This window comes from Pituophis catenifer, unplaced genomic scaffold, assembly GCF_029215685.1.
Source record: "Pituophis catenifer annectens isolate HBS135680 unplaced genomic scaffold, rPitCat1.0.hap2 SCAF_1, whole genome shotgun sequence".
Classification (NCBI taxonomy): domain Eukaryota; kingdom Metazoa; phylum Chordata; class Lepidosauria; order Squamata; family Colubridae; genus Pituophis; species Pituophis catenifer.
The window spans coordinates 333385302-333405326 of NW_027256881.1; the positions used below are offsets into that span (position 1 = coordinate 333385302).

A 20025-nucleotide genomic window follows, 5' to 3' on the forward strand; every position below is an offset into this window, starting at 1 on the left:
GAAACCCGAATTGCTTAATAAAGCAGATACAGGATTTGTCTAAGATCTGTATTTTAAAGTTTAAACAAATCTATGAGGAAATAATACCTCTATGTTTAAAATGTTAGATTCCCCTTCATTGAACAAGGTGAAATAGAGATGGGACAGCCATGTGGCCAAGTTTAATTTGGATTCCTGCACTGAGCAGGAAATTGGACTCTTGAGTAGTCTTATCTCTAAATTTTACATGGACAAGGAGCTCTGACTCTTACTGCTAAGAACCTGGGTATCCAATGTGGTTCTTCAACCTGGCAATGCCTCTCACTCTGCATTATTAGTGCTATTATTTTTAAAAACTGGAATGCTGCAAAATGATGGGCCCCCCCTCCATTACATTTTTCTCTCCAAGAGTCCTTCAAATGCTTTTTTAGATAACAAAAATTGCTGACTATTGCTTTGGAGATGGGTTCACCTGTCTAGAAAAGAGGCAGAGAGGGTAAACACAGGAAACATCCTGTAAGAGAAACTGGTATAGTAGCATTCTGGTAAATCTGGTTTGGAACTGATTGTCTTCTGTAGCTGTCATTTTCTAAATAGACAACTTGTCCCAGCAGCCATTTTATGCAAGCATCTAACAATATTTTCTCAACATTCCAGCTGTGCCCATCAGCCCTAAAAGGGTGCAAACCAGTGCTGGGATTCAAATAATTTAACAACCGGTTCTCTGCCCTAATGATTTCTTCTAACAACCAGTTTGCCAAACTGCTCAGAAAGTTAACAACCGGTTCTCCCGAAGGGGTGCGAACTGGCTGAATCCCACCACTGGTGCAAACCACTACAGTAGAGATACTTGATCAAAAATTGAGTTCAAGGGATGTGTGATCTGATCCGGCTGTGGAGGCCGAAACTATGGATTGGGAAGGACCTTGCTCTGCCTTACCATGTTAAAGGCCCTTCAATTGTGGGGGAATGTGTGGGACCAGGTGAAGCAGCTTAACTAAATATGGGGAAACTGAACTGATGTCTTCAGAAAGCTAGTTAGAAGCATTTGACTTTGCAAACCTGACTCTGGTACCTGTTCCAATCTGTGGGAACTCCAGAGAGGTGATTAAACCCATTTTCCTCCCTCGCTGCTCCGATATTCCACCGATTGGGAAAGTTCCACCGTCATTGGACTGACTGAGTGCCATTCAAACTTCCTCTACAGCCTGGTCACGCCCCTTCTTTCTGCGCATGTCCAGTCTTTTCACTCAGTCACAGGTGATTAGACTGGTGTGCCTTTTGTGCTTAGATACAAACTGTCAATTTGCCTTAAAGGGTGAAGATTTCAACTAGGGAGAATGGATGATCATGGGAGGTGCCACTGCAGACATTTAGGGAAGATCGTCCTCTGATTTCACCTCCTTTCTATCCTTTCCAAGTAGACGATTCAGTCTTGGTGTAAAAACTAGCAGGGAAGGAGGTGGTGGGGCTTCCAGAGAGCCTTGTCCACAAGTCAAGGGCGTGAACAAGAATTATTGAGGTTAGAAAGCCAAGCTCTGGAGGCTGTTCCCTGCTCCCAGGGGGCTGCTACTGAACGAGCGAAGGTCAGATTAGAAGGTGACCCCCCTTGGATGCTAACTATGCTTGCTAGTAGAACAAAAGCCCAGTGGACAAAGTAGTGGCGAGGAAGGCCATTATTTCAGCTTGTTGGGTGTCGACCGAGTTGAAGAGAAAACATCAGTTCAAAGAAAAGGGCTTGTCTTCAAGAAGAAAAATTAGCAAGCCATATGTACTCCCAAAGACCTGTTGAGAAAGCCGCCTGGTGCTTTTCTGTAAATGCAGTAAGAATATTCCCGGCCAAGATACGTTGCGGTCTTGTTATTAAAAATAACAAAATACATAGCTGCAGGTTATTGCTCCATGATATGCGGCTTGGGGATTGAGTCTACAGGTTCCTTATTTTTCTGAATCAAGGATACCAAACGGAACAACTTCTACTATTGGCCATTCTGAAAAGATCACAACTAGAATGTAAATGCAGATTCTTTCCCCTATCTGTCTTTCAAGGCAGAACTGTCTAGGGATAGATTGCAGCTATATATGGAAGCTTCAGGTAGCAACTGTGCGTGACATCTCTTATTTTCACTTTTTAAATCTCTCTGGTATGCTTTTTTTTAAACCCAAAACCCTAAGAATATTCTGATTGGAGGAGGCCAGAGTGAGTTTAAGTGAGTGAGGATCCAGAGTGAGGATTTTGGCAATCCTCTCTTTGCCCATAACCCAGACTGGGAAGCTCTTGAGGTGTTAGTTCCTGAAGGCCATTTTTTCCAGCCCAATGTCTGTTGTTCAGGAGTATTTAGCTTCTTCAGATAGAAGAATCAACCTAAATAGTTTTAAGAAATTTGTTTTTACATTGAATGTATCAAATCCTTACATTTTCTAAGAATTCAAAACTGTTAGAACAATTAGAACAATTAATCAGTGGAACAACTTGCTTCCAAAAGTTGTGATTACTGGATGTTTTTAAGAAGAGATTGGACAACCAGTTGTCTGAAATGGTATAGGGCTTCCTGCCTGAGCAGGGGGTTGGACTAGAAGACCTCCAAGGTCCCTTCCAATTCTGTTCTGTTATAAACCAAAACTCTGCTTCGCCCAGCATCCTGATTCCAAGAGTGGGCAACTAAGTGCTTTTGGAGAAACTTCAGAAAGGGTATCAAAATAGCATGCCTTTTGTCTTCCAGAACTGATGTTTAGTAGCTTAATGCCTGGACTAATGGGAATATGTACTCAAGGAGAAATAAATTCTTTATGAATTTTTGTCTGATTCTTCACCTTCGCCTATTTTGCATTCTGAAATCTCAAGGCCATTGCTACAATTTATGGAAACAAATTGCTTATGCATGTGAGAAATAACTCAAATAACTCTTCTTCTCTGCCTTTTATCTCCTTGAATTGTAAAATTGTGGCCATCAGTGGCTGAGGGTAAAAAAGTGGAAAGGCAGGGAATTGAGTTGGGGGAAAAGTTTTCACCTCATGGGATATTGCATCATATACACAAGAAGACTTGAGATGAGTTGTTCCTTTTGCTTGGCTTGTATAATGGCAGAAACTGGATTTTGGGTATTGTCTGCAGCTCCGTGTTACTGATTTTAATCAGCTCTAGCAATATGTTTTAGGACTTCTTTCCAGAGCACGATACCATAGTCTCTTGAGACTGAAGGATGCCAATGAGAATGAGCAATATGGCAATATTTTGTGCTCACCCAAAGCAGTTCAGTTGATTTTTTAAAAAATTCTTTCCGTATTGCCAATTACGCAGTCGTGGCTGTAAGTCTGAGAAAAGGCATTCCAACAAGTTACTGCTACTTGACTAGTAGCTTTATTTTAAAGTCCATGCCATTTCCGTTTATTATCATCGGCTTGCTTTTTGCATTGCCTTTCTAGTTCTTTTTATGGAAGTGTCTAGACTAAGTTTATCACTGGTTGTTATTGCCTCCCTGAGATAATAAGAAGTGTTTCATCTTGGGTGACAGTGACCCCTTTTTCTTTTGGCCTTTTTAATGATGGGCAATACACCCAGCAATTGAACTATAATGCTGGGATGTTATTCAGTTCTAGGCATTAAAAGTTTATCTTCCGGTGATTCTTCAAAAAGGAAGGATGCATATGGAGTTCTGCTTGACATAAATGTTTATATTGTGGGTGGAGCACTGGTCTGTTTGATAGGATTTTGCCCCAAATGCCAATTTCTTCCCTTTCCTTCCCAGAAATTCTAGCTTAAGTTCTCCTGCCTTTCAACTCATGCTGCTGTAAATAGATCTTTTGCACTTTTCTGAGTCTGGCGATTAAAAACGGAGGGAGTACAGATATGGGGTGGGAGAATCTTATCTGAAATAGCAGAATGAAAAAAGCAGTAATATTATTCTCCACACCCAATTGCCAAGATTATTCTTTCCCCATTCTTTGCATTTGCCTGCTACGATGCAGATATACAGTGAACGTGAGTATAAAAAGTGAAGAGGTTGGGATCACCAAAGCGTTTATGATATAAACGTGTGTGAACCTGGCCATTGTTACTTATTCAGCAAATTATGGTTAATTTAACATGTAAATCATAACCACAATGTGTCATGTAGAAGAAGTTGTTGACTCAGATCCTGGATCTGTTAACGAACTTTGCCACCTTGTCTTCATCCAACTCTGTCTTATATGGCAGAAGATTGTCTTTTGTGATAACTACTGCTTTCACTACTGTGTAAATGATGTAAAGATGGAGTATCCGGTGGAATATTGGGATTAATCAGTGATCTGGTGCTGCTCTTAAATCTACTTCTGAGTTCTAAGACCACTTCTTGAGGCATTTTAAGGATTGTACTAAGACTTTGTGATGAATTTTTGATAAGAGATGCTCCGATGGATCAGGGTCCCAGAGATGAGTTGACTATTCTTATTAAATAGGTGGGTGAATTAGAATGACCCTTAATCTAACTCAATGGGATACCTCTTTTTTGTCTTTTTAAGGTGTCATCTGTGTAACCTGAGCCTGTCCAAGAGAGCACTTCCATCCATCCTTTGCCTCCGATTTTCTCTTTGCATGTTGCTTTACACAGCTGGGGTTCAGAGCAGCATAGATAAAGTGAGCTGGCAATCAAGCATGGTCACTTATATGGCTCTTACAATAGACACAATTAATTGTGGAGGTTCTGCAGCTTAAATCAATTCAAAGTGCTGGTCACTACCAGTAAATCCTCATGTAATGTGATAGTGAAGTACGCCAGGATCCTTCTTCCCTAGTATGACTATTCAGTATGAATAGCAAACACCCATAGAGGGCCTGTTGAGAGTCCCACTCCCACATGAGGGTTGTGGGCTAGACATCAGGCCTTCTTAGTGGTAGCCCCACTCTTTTGAAACTCTTACCTTCTTTCAGGTAAGAAGGTATGGGATGGGGGATGGGGGATGGGGATGGTATGGTATGGTATGGTATGGTATGGTATGGTATGGTATGGTATGGTATGGTATGGTATGAAGGCAGGCATCCATTAAGTTATTACGTTATGGGTTGTTAAAGTTGATTATGTTTTTTATATATCCTGTACACTGTTGAGTAAACATCTACCAAGATTGGATCAATATGTAATAATTGTAAATAAATCGTATTTTGATCTAGAACAAAGTGGAATCAGGTTCAAATTCCCATATAGCCAGGAATCTTCTCAGACCAGGATTGTAGTGAGGGGCAGTATTAGTGCAAGACACGCATAGTTAGATCAACTGACAATGCAGGCCTGTTAATGTTGAAAGACTGAAGAAGGAAGCATGCATTCTCCTGCTCTTGAATGTAAATGAATCTAAAGGATTAAGGCATACATGAAAGCTGAATGGACAGTTTCACTACTCCCTCTCTGCTATTTAGTTCAGAAATACATTTTAAGTTTTCTGGGAGGATGTGAGGTACGTATATGTGTGTTTAGTTTCAGTGAAAAATATCCTAGGAAGTATCTGTTAATTAGCCCTTACTTTTCCCCATTCTTCTCGAGCAGTTTTGCACCTGTTTTATAAAACATCACAGATACAGAACTCTGGGGAGAATTCATTCTAAACTCATTATTGCTGCCTCATTGAGAGCTTTTTTCTGAGGCAAGCTCTGAATTGATGCAAATACCAACCTCCTTAAGCAGCTATCAAACAACCAGCTTTCTGATTCTAGAACGAAGATTGCTTTATAGAAAAGCAAAACCTTGGCATATCCAGAGGAGGAGAAAGGGGAAGGGAAGGAATGATGCCTGAGCTCAGCGGATGCAAGCTGTTTGTTTAGTCCTTGGGAGAGATGGATTGTGCACATCTCTTAATGACTGGAGGAGGGTCAATTTACTTTCTTTTAAAATATTGATCAGGGCTTTCACTGCATTAGCTGGTTGAGCAGATAATCTCTCCCTTGCAGCCTGCAGCTGTTTGAAAAGGTTTAGAGTGAGCGGTATCTACCATTCTTCCATTTTTAAAAGATGGAATGTTGATTCTGATAGGCAAAAGAACGGTTACATACAGTTGGCTTCCCTGCCCTTTGAAGAGAGCGTTGGTAGTAGTTTAGGTAGCTTGGGCGGGGGGAGGGGGGGAGAGAGTCAAAGACCAACTTCCTAAAAATCGCCCTACATTGAAGAGTGCAAGTAGTGTAATAGGGGGTGGACAGATGATCCAAATGCATTGCTGATAGCAGGCTGGAGAAAACTTATAGAAAATGTACTGGTTGAAGTTAGAATTGCTACGTGGAATCTCCAGTTAAAAATGCAATCTATCTTTGATTTAAGAAATGCAGGTAATAATATTCCTTGGGGCAGTGAGGGCTTCTGTTCTTCAAACCCAGTTGCCTGCTTGGTTTGCTTTGGAAAGCAAATTTATCTGTGAACTTCTAACTGATAATGGAGGCTCTAGTATGAGCTTAGATGGGCTGTCACAAATGCTTCAATAAAAGAGCTATATGATTTCTAAATATCTGAAGGCCAGAGCGATGCCATATAGGGAGATTCTTCCTTTATGTGTGAAAATTCAGCATGAGGAAGAGACCTGTGTAAGTTTTAAAAGCTTACCTTGTACATTTGCACCCTGATTCAAAATACAATATTATCTTTAGTTTATGGAGGATGATCTTGCCTATGTAACTAGTGTAGGCTACTGTAAATAGCTTAAGCAAGCGAGGAGATCTAATACATTGGCATTCTTGACCAGTTTCAAAGCCAGTCTTGGTGACTTTGTTGAAATTTAACTGAAACTGATTCATTCATTTTCTCTCTCTCTCTCTCTCTCTCTCTCTCTCTCTCTCTCTCTCTCTCTCTCTCTCTCTCTCTCTCTCCCTCCCTCCCTCCCTCCCTCCCTCTCCCTCCCTCCCTCCCTCCCTCCCTCCCCACCCCCAATAATCTGCCAAGCTAGATACACATGAATGATTATAGTCATGGATATGCTGCTGCTTCTTTATGGTACTTAGTAGATTACTGAGTTTACTTCTATGGGGAAAAAATGCATGCTAATTAAAAGGCTATAAGGTAAAAAACATAAAAGTGAATCAGTTGGGAATCTACCTAATGTAGTATGAGAAATGGACTTTGTGCTGCATTTTTTTTAATGAAGGCACAGCATGAAGAAAATTGATCAAACTAATCAATGGGTATAGCTGCCCCAAGATGGGGGTATTGCTCAGAAATGGGTTTTCAGAAATTAAAATAAAAATATTGTGGGTTTTATTTTTTTAAATGTATACGCACATTTTATTCCTGTTTTTCCAATAGACAGAGGTCACGGAGATAGTTCCATCCGGCAGCGAGTCAAAAACACAGGCTGGTTGTATTTCCAATTCCCCTTGGAACAAGAAAAGGAAACAGGATCTATAAATTTGTTGTCCTTTGTGCCATGAAAAAAACTGCTTGTGTCTCTTGAAAAATAAATGGATTTACACAAAGCAACTGTGAGCCCAAAGCATCCACCTATTGAATGGGGTACTTGCTTGATTTTATTCATGTATTGCTCTGATCTTGCTTAAAACATATCTGCAGCAAAGATGGAGTCCTTTTCTGTGTGTACCCTCAGTAAATTTACTTGTCCTTAGAATGTGGTAGCCTATTATTAATTCTGCAGACGTTCTGTTCACAAATCCACAATATATAGGAAACTCTCCTTTCATGCTTCAAAGATAGGATGGAAGAGCACAATAATGTTTTAATTTTATACTGCTGGAGAAAATATTTTAAGGGTTAAGGGGCTCCAACTTCATAAAAAAGCATTTCCTTGAAATACAATAATTCCAGGTCAGAATGCCAGTTTCAATAGACACTGCTACCCATAAAATAGATCATCCATCCATTCATCAATAAATAAGTGGTTAGATTCAGTGTGAGCAGTAGTTCTGATATGCTTTGAACAATTGGGAGACATGAACTTTAGGTTTGTACTGTCCAAAATTTACCGTGTTTCCCCAAAAATAAGACACTGTTTTATAATTTTTTGAACCCCAAAATAAGCGCTTGGCCTTATTTTCAGGGAGGTCTTATTAATTTTGGGGCGTGTGGAGCAAGATGGGGCTCCTCTTGCCATTTTACCTGATTTCCAGCTCTGTCTCCCTAATCGTAACCAGAGGAAATGGTGGGGACCGGCTTTTCAGGGAGGGCTTATTTTTGGGGGGGAGGGCTTATTTTAGCGCATGCGCTCAAAAGTCCGATTGGGCTTGTTATCAGTGGATGTCTTATTTTCGGGGAAACAGGGTACTCAAGAGGCCGTTCACAACTAGCTTTAGGATCTATACTTGTTTAATTTTTAGAACTTGATACATAAATAAGATCTTAGCAGAATTGAATTTTTTAGAACAACACCTCTTTGTCAGCAGACTGAAGGGTGAATTAGTGAACCTGAGCTGCTGCTAGGTTAGAGCTCCTCCAGTCTAATTCCTGTTCCAGTAGCATTTTAGGCTTAGCAATTCAAACACATCTGGAGTGTATTAGGTTGGAGAAAATTGTGCTAACTAGTATGTGTGGTTGAAGATGTGCGTGCGATTCATGGATTCTTAAGAAGACAGCAACTTACTCTACTCCTTTGCATATTGGGGACACATGTTTTGCACCACTCATCTCCTTATCTTACTAGTGATCAACTAATGATCACTTGGTTGATACTTTGTGGATTTGGAGTGGTTCCTCTTTCCAGTACCTCTCCCCCAACTGGCCTACCTAATGCTGCCAGTGCCCAGGGACCTCTTGCATCTGGAGGAAGAGAGAGATATCCAATATAGTGTGTCACTTCAGTAGTAATGTGTGCTTGCTTCCATGGAAACTGCCATCTTCATGGCAGCTGTGTTATTCTACTGCATTGCCACCTTTTCTGGTGTTTTGTAAATGATCTATCAAGCTCCTGGGGAGAGGGCAGTAAGTGCTCTGTGAACAATGTGTGATTTATTTTGCTGGTATTTCTGGCACCTCTTCCTATTTAAACCGTATTTCTTTCTGCTTACTTTCTGCGGACGGTCTGCTGGTTGCTTCTTTTTGCTAGTACAAATGACTTCAGTTCTCTTTGCTATTTTTGCTTCCATGATCATTCCTTGCATGTAACATTCCAAATACATTCAGTAGCTCCAAGATGTGTTTGGCTTCCATTCTCAGAATTTCAAATTAACATAGTCAACAGCTGGGAATTTTAGCCCCACATCATCCTTGAGGCCATTAGACTGGGGAGGGAAGGGTATTGATTATCTCCTCTCTATTATACACTCTGGAGTGGAAACATTTTTTGCAGTGTATTTGTGAAAGAACTATATACATTTTGACCACTAAAAAAATGTAAGCCTTATCTTCTGGATTTCTTCACAGAGCAGTTTCTCCACAGTTCCAATATATGTCAGTCTGTGAGTGAGATGGGCGGATCACAAAATAGATTCCGTGTTTCCCCAAAAATAAGACCCTGTCTTATATTTTTTTGAACCCTGAAATAAGCGCTTGGCCTTATTGCCATGCGCTCAAAAGCCCAATTTGGCCCAATTTGGTCTTATTTTGGGGGAAACAGGGTAGATAGGTGGGTAGATGGATGGATGACTGGATGGATGGATGGGTATCTATTTAGGGTAGAAGCCGTAGAGTCCACATTTATAAGCCATGGTATTTCTTTCCAACTTGCTTGTTGATCTGTAAAATGTTTTAATTGATTTACAAATTATAATTTGATATATAGGCTGGGTTTCTTTAACTATTTATGACTAAATCACATTATGTTCATCCAACATATTTCCATAAATTATGGTTTCCATCCATAATTGCTTTCATATTACATGGTAAACCAAAACCAAATGAGCCACACTAGCTTCCTCAAATCTGTAGATCGCTATTGGTACAATTGCCATAATGTTATTTTCTTATCCTACTGAAAGCAAATCTTAAGCACAAGAGAAAGTATGTTGGGGCCAGGAATTGTTTTAACATTCCGTCATTCAGAGTTTTGTATATATTCAGACCAGGGGTGGGTTCCATTTACCTTTACTACCAGTTTGCAATGGGGCTGCACCTCTTCTGCGCATGCGCAGAAGCGTTCTGATGACGTCGGGCTCGGTGGGCACAGCCTCCCTCCGGTTTTACTACCAGATCTATAGAACCGGTCCAAACCGGGGGCAACCCACCACTGATTCAGACATCCCATGGGTACCTTTAAGCTTACCCAATGTTGCTAACAGAGACTATGCATATAGAGAGGGGAAGGACCATCATGCTGGCTCAGGAGTTCTGGGAGTTGAAGTCCACAGGTTGTAAAGATTCCATAGTTGTCCACCCCTGTTCTTTGTCTAACTCTTCAGTGGAGTTGGGGAAGGGACAAATGGAGGAATCCAAATTAAAGCAGAGAGCCTTTACTTGGGCTTCAGAACTCATGTTCCCTGGCCAGCATAGCTTTTGGCCCTGTAAGTGGTTTGATTGGAGTTGTAGTCCAGGTAGGAAAGGGATTTAGAAATGGGAGGGTTTGTTTCTTGCTTCACCAAGCTGACAACTGATTACTTGCCAAAATTCTGCAAAGTCATTTTTAAATAACTGTTTATCATTTAAGAGGAGAGGGAGGGAGGAGGAGGAGGAGAGAGATATATATCATCTAGATCAGAGATCTTCAAACTTGGCAGCTTTAAGACTTGTGGACTTCAACTCCCAGAATTCTGGGAGCTGGCTGGAGAATTCTGGGAGTTGAAGTCCACAAGTCTTAAAGCTGCCAAGTTTGGGGACCCCTGATCTAGATAGAACCTCTTGTATTTTTTACATTATCTTTTCAATGGCCTTCCTGCTCTAGTGACCTTTTCCTCTTCCTTAGGGTTTTTTTTTTAAAACAGGAAATGAAGAAACAGCTTCCCTTTCCCAACTCATTACTCGGTTTTAAAAACTTTAATGTCTCCAATTATTGCCAACCTGAGGGTTTTCGTGCATCAGGCTTGATTGCTGCTGAGGCCTGATAAATATATCCCCTCCCACTCAACGTCCTCCCCACTCCCCCCCCCCACTCCAGGACTTGCTCAGCGCATGCTATTTTAAAAGCCCAGGTTGTCTCAGAGGGTTGTTGAAAAGGAGAAAGCTTCCTGCGGTTTTCCTTTTCCCTAGAACCTGAGAACCAAGCTTTGGCATTTCCCCCCTTTTTAAAAAAATATTTCCTGTCTCCAGGGAAGGCTGGCTGAAATGGAAGAGGTGAGAGGCACCTGCTGCTGGCCTCCCCAAGACAAAGGGGGGTGGTGGCTGGAAGGAGTCAGGTTGCCTTGCATTTCTAGCATCCTACCAACAGCTTCTTTCCAGTGGCTTAGCCATTTTTGTGGTGTAGTGTGTGTGCATGATTTTATCCATACTTAAATAGCCTCCCTCCCCCCCAATTTGACCAGCTCTCCAGATATTTTGCATTACAATCCCAATCCCATTCATGCACAGCATATTTTAATATTTCCAGAAAACACCTTCGGAGAAGCTGCTTATCTTGTGAATTTTGAATTACTTTTCCTCTTTAAAAAGTAGCCAGTTCAGAACTGGCATCTGTATTGTGTGAAATGGTGCTGCTTGCTTGGTGGCCATCCTTAAACCTACCCTCACATCTGGTAGTAGCACCGTGTTTCCTCGAAAATAAGACCCTGTCTTATATTTTTTTGAACCCTGAAATACGTGTTTGGCCTTATTGCCATGCTCTCAAAAGCCCGATTGGGCTTATTATCAGGGGATCAGCAGGTTCTGACCAGTTCTGGAGAACCAGTAGCGGACATTTTGAGTAGTTCAGAGAACTGGTAGTTAAAATTCTGACTGGCCCCGCCCCCATCTATTCTCTGCCTCCCAAGTCCCAGCTGATCGGGAGGAAATAATATATTAAATATATGTGGCGCCCAACTCCCAGCAACCTCTGAGGGAGTTGAATGGCTCAAAAATGTGAAAAATAAATGAAAATAAATCCTGGGCAAATTTTTATAACATCAAAAATAAAACGAAAAACAAGAAATAAAAATGAAGAGTAAATTAGATGGCAAGAATGGCAAAACTAGATTTGAAGTTCTAGCTAATCTCGCTAGATATTACATTCTGTTTGTTTCCCAATACTCTTTCTTTTCCCTTTCCAGTTATAAACATAAAGCATTTAGTCAAGAAGGAAATACGGAACTGGAGAGATTTCTTACTGACAAAGGAAATTATTGTATGATATGAATATATAAACAGGGAAGACAAAATGGAGGAGGAGAAGCCAAAACCAGACAGAATTTTTTTCACTGAAAAGCAATATATATAATGGTGTACAAGCATGATGGAAACAAGGATGGTTTGTGTGAATAGAAAGTCTGGATGATATTGATGATTCTAATATAATGGTGCATGGAATTGCCAAGAGTCAAACACAACTGAAGAGTTAAAAGAATAACAATATACTGATGCAATATAAAATACTTGTTATGTAGCATGCTAAGCATGGTATGTTTAAGGGCCTACTGTGATCATGTCATGGACCCTGAGTTAAATGGTGATAAAAGAGGAGGAGAACCTTAACCACAATTTGTATCTATGGTTGGACAAATGGTGATATCTTAATCACGGAATGTGTTGTCCGAATCTAGACTAGTGGCTAATTGATAAACACAAGCAACCATTAGTCCTCCAAGAAAAAGACATGATGTGAAAGACCAGCCTCAGAAGGGAGTTGCTCTGATAGCAACACCTCTGCTATTCCTATTTTGTTTTTCATTCCCTATGGGAGGGATACTTTTCAAAAACAAATCTGATCAGGCCACTGTGGCTTTATTTTAGAAAAACAAAAGGATGTGTTGCCTGATGTGTTGCTGACCTATCATTGTTGGAATATTCTGCAAAAGAGAGGGAGACTAGAAAAGTGTTCAGTTTGGTGCTATCTGGGGTACTTATAGTGGGATGCTTAACAGTAATTATGACTGTGAGTCACATGAACACTGCTCAGCTAAGAAGCAAACCGGGAGAATTAGGGACAATCAGTTTCTACGTCACAGAAGCATGATAGTGAAATATAAAGGAAATCATTGTTCTTTGCCCTTAAATCCTTGGGAGGGGTGGGATGAAAACATAATAAATAAATGGCTAACAGCTCATGCCGTAATTAATAATAATCAGTGTAGCAGAGAGCCTGGCTCCAATTTAATGTCCTCCGGTAGGTTACATTACCCTTCATGTCAGTCTCTAGCCAACATAGACAATGGTAATACTGGCTGATGCTGATGAGAATTGTAGTCCAGCACCCATAAAGGACGCCAGGACTAGGCAAGGCTGTTTAAACTTTAACTAAAGAAAGACAAATTTGACTGTAAGCTACCCCCAATTGTTGAGAATTGGGCAGTATACAAGTTAGATAAAATTGTTATGGTTAGTTGCCTAGTCAGCCAAATATTTAAACTGGATATGGCATTTTAATTTACTTATTGAGTCCTTCCCAAGGTCCTGAAATAGGCTGATGTTGTTATTTGATGGTGTTAGTGGTATTATCACAGGATGTAAGCTGTTCCAAGCAAAGCTGCCTTTTGCAATTATCTGGTGATTTTGTCAATGCTGATGGTGTTCAAATGGAGCTCCAAATGTTTTGGGATTGCATCCAAGGTGCCTATTACTATTGGTACTATTTTTACTTTTTCTTTTTTTTTTTTGCTGCATCATTCTGCTTCTATTTGCAGGTTTTTGTACTTTGTAATTTTCTCAAGTTCTTTTCGTTTATTCTTGTGTCTCCAGGTATTGCAACATCCACTCTCCAGACTTTTTTGCCTTTCTTATAAACAGTTATTAAGTCTGGCGTGCTATGTGGCAGATGCTTGTCTGTTTGAATTCTAAAAACTCGGAGTATTTTAGCTTCTTCATTTTCTATTTTTTTGTCTATTTTGCAATCCTACCAGTTCTTGCTTGCAGGCAAATGGTATTTCTTGCATATATTGCAATGCACCATTATTGCTACTGTTGTTTATAGTCAGTCTGTGTGATTTTATTGCAGCAGCTAACTAGGTGGTCCACTGTTTTTTTAGCTCTTTTACAAGGCGGCATTTGCTATCTGTTGCTGTCTTCTCCATTCTGGCTTTGTATGCATATATGCTTAAGATTTGGTCTTGTGCAGTCAGAATTAGCTCCTCTGTCTCTTTTGCAGCTTTCCTGCTCTTAGCCATTGCCAGGTCTTATCAGCTTCACTTGCTAGAGTTTTTTTCAATGTACTGGCCATGTAATATTTTGCCTTGTCACATCTCCTATGCTTCACTTGGTCTTTCTTATAGGCCAGTTTGATGGTATTTCCTCCACTGAATTTGCACTTTTAAGATCTTCATTGTCATGATTTATTTACTTCAAACCTTGATTTCAGTGTGCTTGATGTCAGGCTTGAAGAATGCCCAGGTATTTGTAGTGATTGTCTTCATCCATTCGGTTGGTACAAGTGACATGTTTGTATATGGTTATTATTATGTTTGGTTGCACAGTCAGCCAGAGGTTTAGACTAGTTTTGGCATTTTTGGCTGCCCAAAGACCCAAGACAAGCAGATATTGTTTAATAATACTAAAGTATCATCATAGGAGCCCTGGTGGCACAGTGGTTGGAATGCAGTATGTCAGACAAACTCTGCCCACAGCCTGGAGTTCGATCCTGACCAAGGTTGACTCAACCTTCTATCCTTCCGAGGTCGGTAAAATGAGGACCCAGATTGTTGGGGGCAATATGCCCACTGTCTATCAAATAACTTCAGAGAGTGCTGTAAAGTGCTGTGGAGCAGTATATAAGTCTAAATGCTATTGCTAGTGCTATTGCTATCATAGGATGTAAGCTTTTCTAAGTAAAGTTGCCTTTTGCAACTGACTGATGGTGATTTTGTCAATGCTGATGGTGTATAATAGGTTATTATTAACTGTTCAGAAAAATGTGAAGCCACAGCTGCCAGTCCTTTAGCTGGTGTTAGCCTTCATCTACATGAGTTGTTTTATAGAATCTAGATCTAGGATGTCATATTGTATCAGTGTAGCAAATGCAGATCTAAGCAGTGTGGCTTTTTGTAATCGGCAGATGGAAATTTTGTCAATGAACGTATTTTCTAAGTGCCTTCCAAGATTTGTTGGTATGGCAGCCAGTGTTTTAGCCATTATTTAGTGAATAAATATTAACATAATAATAATTTATTTCCCAGCCATGTGATTATTCCAGGGACTTGGAACATTAGTAACGATTGTAATTTCTCATACTGAGGACAACCTTTGGTTAACTGGTGCTTTAGGGGTTGAAACCAGCAATAGAAATTGCATTTGGAACAATAATAGTGGGATAGGAGTTCAGAACTTCTCAAAAAGTTGTCACTCATTTCAAAGACAGATTATTGCCCAGAGGTGGTAGTACAAAAGAGGAAATTCCACCTGAGGAATCATTAGAGAAGCATTCAAGTAGGAAACTGCCAGAACCCAAACGTATTTTTAAAATTCAAATCTAAACTACAATGTTGTTTGACTATATCTAAAAAAAAATTAGAGAATTTGGAGAGGGGAGTTCAGAAAAGGACAATGAAAATTAATAAATGTATTAGTGTCCAAAGACTCCCATCTGGTTTTGCTGCAGTAAAATAGCTCAATTGCCTCTCTGGAAATTGTTGCAAAAGGACAGGGGATTGGAATCTTGCCCTGTGCGGAAATTTATTTTACTGCTTTGAATATTTATAAGTTGCCTAAGGCCACAAATGGGAGTGGTGTATACATTATTTAAATTAAAGACTTCAGGGCTGGTTTTAAAAGTTACTAATGACATAGAGAGATGAATGGACAAAAATCTTTTGCATAATACTGAAACTCTTTATGGTCTCTCATTGAAACAAATTGGTAACGGCTGTCATACAAGATAAGGATTAAAAGGGCCTTCGAGATAATTTAGTCTAACCCTTTTCTCAATGCAGGAATCCACCATTAAACAACATCCTTCCATCTAGCCTCCACTTTTAGCCACTTCTCAACACAGTCTGTTCCATTGTTGAACAATTCTTACAATTGGAGATTTTCCTTGATATTGGACTGGATTTTTTTTTTTTTAAAGGCAAAGGCTTCCCTTTCCAGTCATGTCGGACTCTAAGGGACAGGGCTCATCTCTATTTCCTAGCCAAGGGAGCCAGCATTGTCTGAAGATGCTTCTGTGATCATGTGGCCGGCATGCCTATGCCGAAGTGCACGGAATGCTCTTACTTTCAAAGTGGTACCTATCGATCTACTCACATTTTCATGCTTTCAATCTGCTAGGTTGGCAGGAGTTGGAGCAGGAACAGGAGCTTCTCCCATAACATGATACATGGGTTTCAAATTGCCAACCTTTCAGTCAACGTCCAGTGTCTTTATTTATTTATTTATTTATTTTATTAAATTTCTATACCGCCCTTCTCCCGAAGGACTCAGGGCGGTGTACAGCCAGAAATAAAACCATGACAATATAAAAATTAAAAACAATTTAAAACAATTAAATAAATTGGCCGAGAACTCTAATAAAACAACCCATTAAAATAGTAAAATATTATTATTATTTAGGCCAGCCTTGTTTGTTGGAATAATAGTGTTTTTAGGGTGCAACGAAAGGTACGCAGGTCGGGAATCCTACAAATCTCCGGGGGCAGCTCATTCCAGAGGGTAGGAGCCTGCTAGGCCACTGTGCCCCCTATAAGCCACCATACCACTTTCTTGTAATTTAAGCTTATTGTTTCCTCTCCCAATTTCTGGAATGATTTGAAGAATTCTGGCTTTTCTCTGCATGACAACCTTTAAGGTACTTAAAGACCGCTCCCCCCACAGCCTTCTCTTCTCCAGGCTAAACATACTAAGTGTCTCCATCCATTTCCCGTACATTTTTCAGGCCCCTAATCATATCTTTAGCTATAGTTTATCAGAGCTTTTCCTAAAGTTGGGCACAAGCTTTAACCTCTTTTGATGCATTTTAGGATTGCATTTGCTTTTGTTGTAGGGATATCATACTCTTGGTTCATGCTCAGCTTGTGATCTGTCAGGACAGCCAGATTCTTTTTGTAAGAATAAGGTCCTGTCCATCCTACACTAACGTCTTTGATTTTTGGGAGCCAGTGTAGGAGTCTGCATTTAGCCAGTTGATTTTTGGGCATGCCGCGATCCTTCTAGATCTTGATGCTGCCCTTCAAGGTGTTTGTTGTACCTCCTATTGTTGTGTCATCTGCAAATGTGATCTTTTTTACAAGCCCTCGCCCAAGTCATTTGTTCAGGGAAACAAAAGGCACTATTACTTTCCCAGAGTACTGAATCAGCTTGTGAGATTCACTGACACGAGATGTACTGATTACCTTTAAAAATGGGAAAGACAAATTCATGGGAAAAAGTGTCAGTAGAATCCTTTTATCTGTTTGGAAGCTTCCTGTTTAGAAGCTGTCTACCTCAGAAATGCCTGTTTTAAGAACCCAGATAGCAAGTCTTGATGGTTTGTTACTGTTATATTCTTAAGCTTCAGAGCACATGGAAGAACCTTGGAACCCGAGCAACTATCTCATTGTTAAGGAGAATCAATGAATTTGTAAGCTAGTAAGATTTCCCCATGATGCAGTGGTACAGTTCCAAAGACTGTGTTCCTTGGAGCCCAGATTGAGGCTTCCATAATCCATACTATTGAAGATTCAGCTCTAGGATGAAACCCCTTACACATACCACCCGGTAGAAGTCATGGACAATTAGCCAGTGGCATGGCTTGCTTTCAGAAGTTGTGAGTGCTCCATCACTGGAGGTTTTAAAGAAGGGATTGGACAACCATTTGTCTGAAATGGTACAGGGCAGTGATGGCTAACCTTTTTGCCATCACGTGGCAGGAGGGGGGGGTGGATGGGTGGGTCGTGCGCACGTGTACCCACACCCATAATTCTGTGCGCCTCACATGTGCGCATGACACCCCCCCCCTCCACACTGCTCCTGGCACATGATAGCTCTGTGGGCCCGGTAGGCCTGATTTTTGCTCTTCCCCAGGCTCCAAAGCCTTTTTAGGAGTCTGGGGAGGGCGAAAACGGCCTTCCCCACCCCACCCCCCAGAGGCCCTCCAGAGGCCGGAAACGGCCCATTTGCCAACTTCCGGTGGACCAGAACGCCTGAAAATCAGCTGGTCAGCCAGAGCTGAGCTCACGTGCCCACAGGTGGCACACATGCCATAGGTTCGCCATCACAGGTATAAGGTCTCCTGCTTGAGCAGAAGACCCTATAGAACAGGGGTCTCCAACCTTGGCAACTTTAAAACCTGTGGACTTCAACTCCCAGAATTCTGGCTGAGGAACTCTGGGAGTTGAAGTCCACAAGTCTTAAAGTTGCCAAGGTTGGAGATCCCTGCTATAGAAGACCTCCAGAGTCCCTTCCAACTCTGTTATCCCTCCAAGTGAACTAATGGATTACTGCTGTGATAGGCTTCTTTGCATATCAATAGTGACCTTAAAGTGGCTGCAACAAGATGGATTCCCCCCCCCCATCAGAGCTTTCTGAAATGTGTGTGCATGGTGAAAGGAGCCTGCTGGTTGGGATGAGGGGAGTGACATTTTAAAAATCAGCCCCAGCTAAGGGGATGGGCGCCCAGCACACCTGCTCACTTCAGTCCCCTGGCGTAACAGGAAGCAGCCCTTGAAACTGCAGCTTAACGGGCTTCTTGGTTTCGCATGTAACCTGATACGCAAATAGCTTTTCAGTTCCTCAATTTTTATTATCTTTTTTCCCCAGCCTTCTCTTCTGATATCTGAGCTTTTGAGCAATACTTATTTGAATATTTTGCTGTTAATCCCCGCGCAAAGAAAGATGTGATATCCGTATTCTGGATATTAGTCTTGTTGCCTTTTCATTCCACCTTCTTTTCTCTTTGGACTTGTAAAGATGCATGGAGATTAATCTCTGGGTTGTTACTGTGTTTCCCCAAAAATAAGACCCTGTGTTATATTTTTTTGAACCCTGAAATAAGCGCTTGGCCGTATTGCCATGCGCTCAAAAGCCTGATTGGGCTTATTATCAGGGGATGTCTTATTTTGGGGGAAACAGGGTAGATATGAAACAGAATAGTCAAATTTTGCTGGTTGCTGTCCTGCTTTTTTCTCATTAAAAAAGGCTAACTGCCTTTTATTCACTGGAGGGTTCGGGGGTTTCCCCCCCCCCCCAGAAAAAACTTGTTTTGTGCTTCTCTCAAAACAGCTGCTGTTCTATTAATTAAAATAATTAATTAAAATTTTGAACATTAATTAAAAAATTAATCTTTCCAATTAAAATACCTGCTTGGGCCAATATCTCATTCAGAAATATGAGAAAAGAACTGCTAGCAAAAATGGAGCCACTTCTTTACACTGAAAGCAACAGTCAGTTTGCTGTTCGAATGTTTTGAGCAATGCTGACTTGAGTTACTCTTTTTGGAGAAGCCCAATGAATAATGACATTCTTGAAGAGCAACAGCAGGAAAGCTCCTTCTCCAAGAAGATGTGGATGCAATGGTCAGATTTAAATAATTGCATTTTACACCCCCCACCCCAAATAGTGGGGCTAAAGTATAGGCATTATACTATCTGCTTGCTCCTTCATGCAATGTGTTCTTACTGTCTCGTGACATGGCTGTGGAAAGAAAAGGCTAATTTGATATATGGTCCCCACCCCTCCATCTTCTTGCATAGAGGCTGTCATTATTTTGCCTTTTATCCTCAGTACTGCTGTAGGGATGTGGTGGCTCAGTGGCTAAGATGCTGAGCTTGTCGATCGAAAGGTTGGTAGTTCAGCAGTTCGAATCCCTAGTGCCGAGTAACGGAGTGAGCTCCCGTTACTTGTCCCAGCTTCTGCCAACCTAGCAGTTCGAAAGCACGTAGAAAATGCAAGTAGAGAAATAGGGACCACCTTTGGTGGGAAGGTAACAGTGTTCCGTGCGCCGTTGGCGTTGAGTCATGCCGGCCACATGACCACAGAGACATCTTCGGACAACATTGACTCTTCGGCTTTGAAACAGAGATGAGCACCGCCCCCTAGAGTCAGGACGACTAGCAGATATGTGCAAGGGGAACCTTTATCTTTACTGCTGTGGCATCGTCCTGCTTGCAGTGTT

General features: G+C 41.0%; 1 protein-coding gene and 1 long non-coding RNA gene across 2 annotated transcripts in view; both read left to right on the forward strand.

Moving 5' to 3' along the window:
- The window catches only part of ARID3A (AT-rich interaction domain 3A), a 75736-nt gene that overhangs the window by 27303 nt on the left and 28408 nt on the right, over positions 1-20025 (forward strand). The gene's annotated exons all lie outside the window — the stretch shown is intronic.
- LOC139316797 (uncharacterized) lies at positions 3937-7420 on the forward strand. Its single transcript, XR_011600390.1, has 3 exons — positions 3937-3961; positions 4483-4597; positions 7245-7420. It is a non-coding gene; the product is annotated as an uncharacterized lncRNA (long non-coding RNA).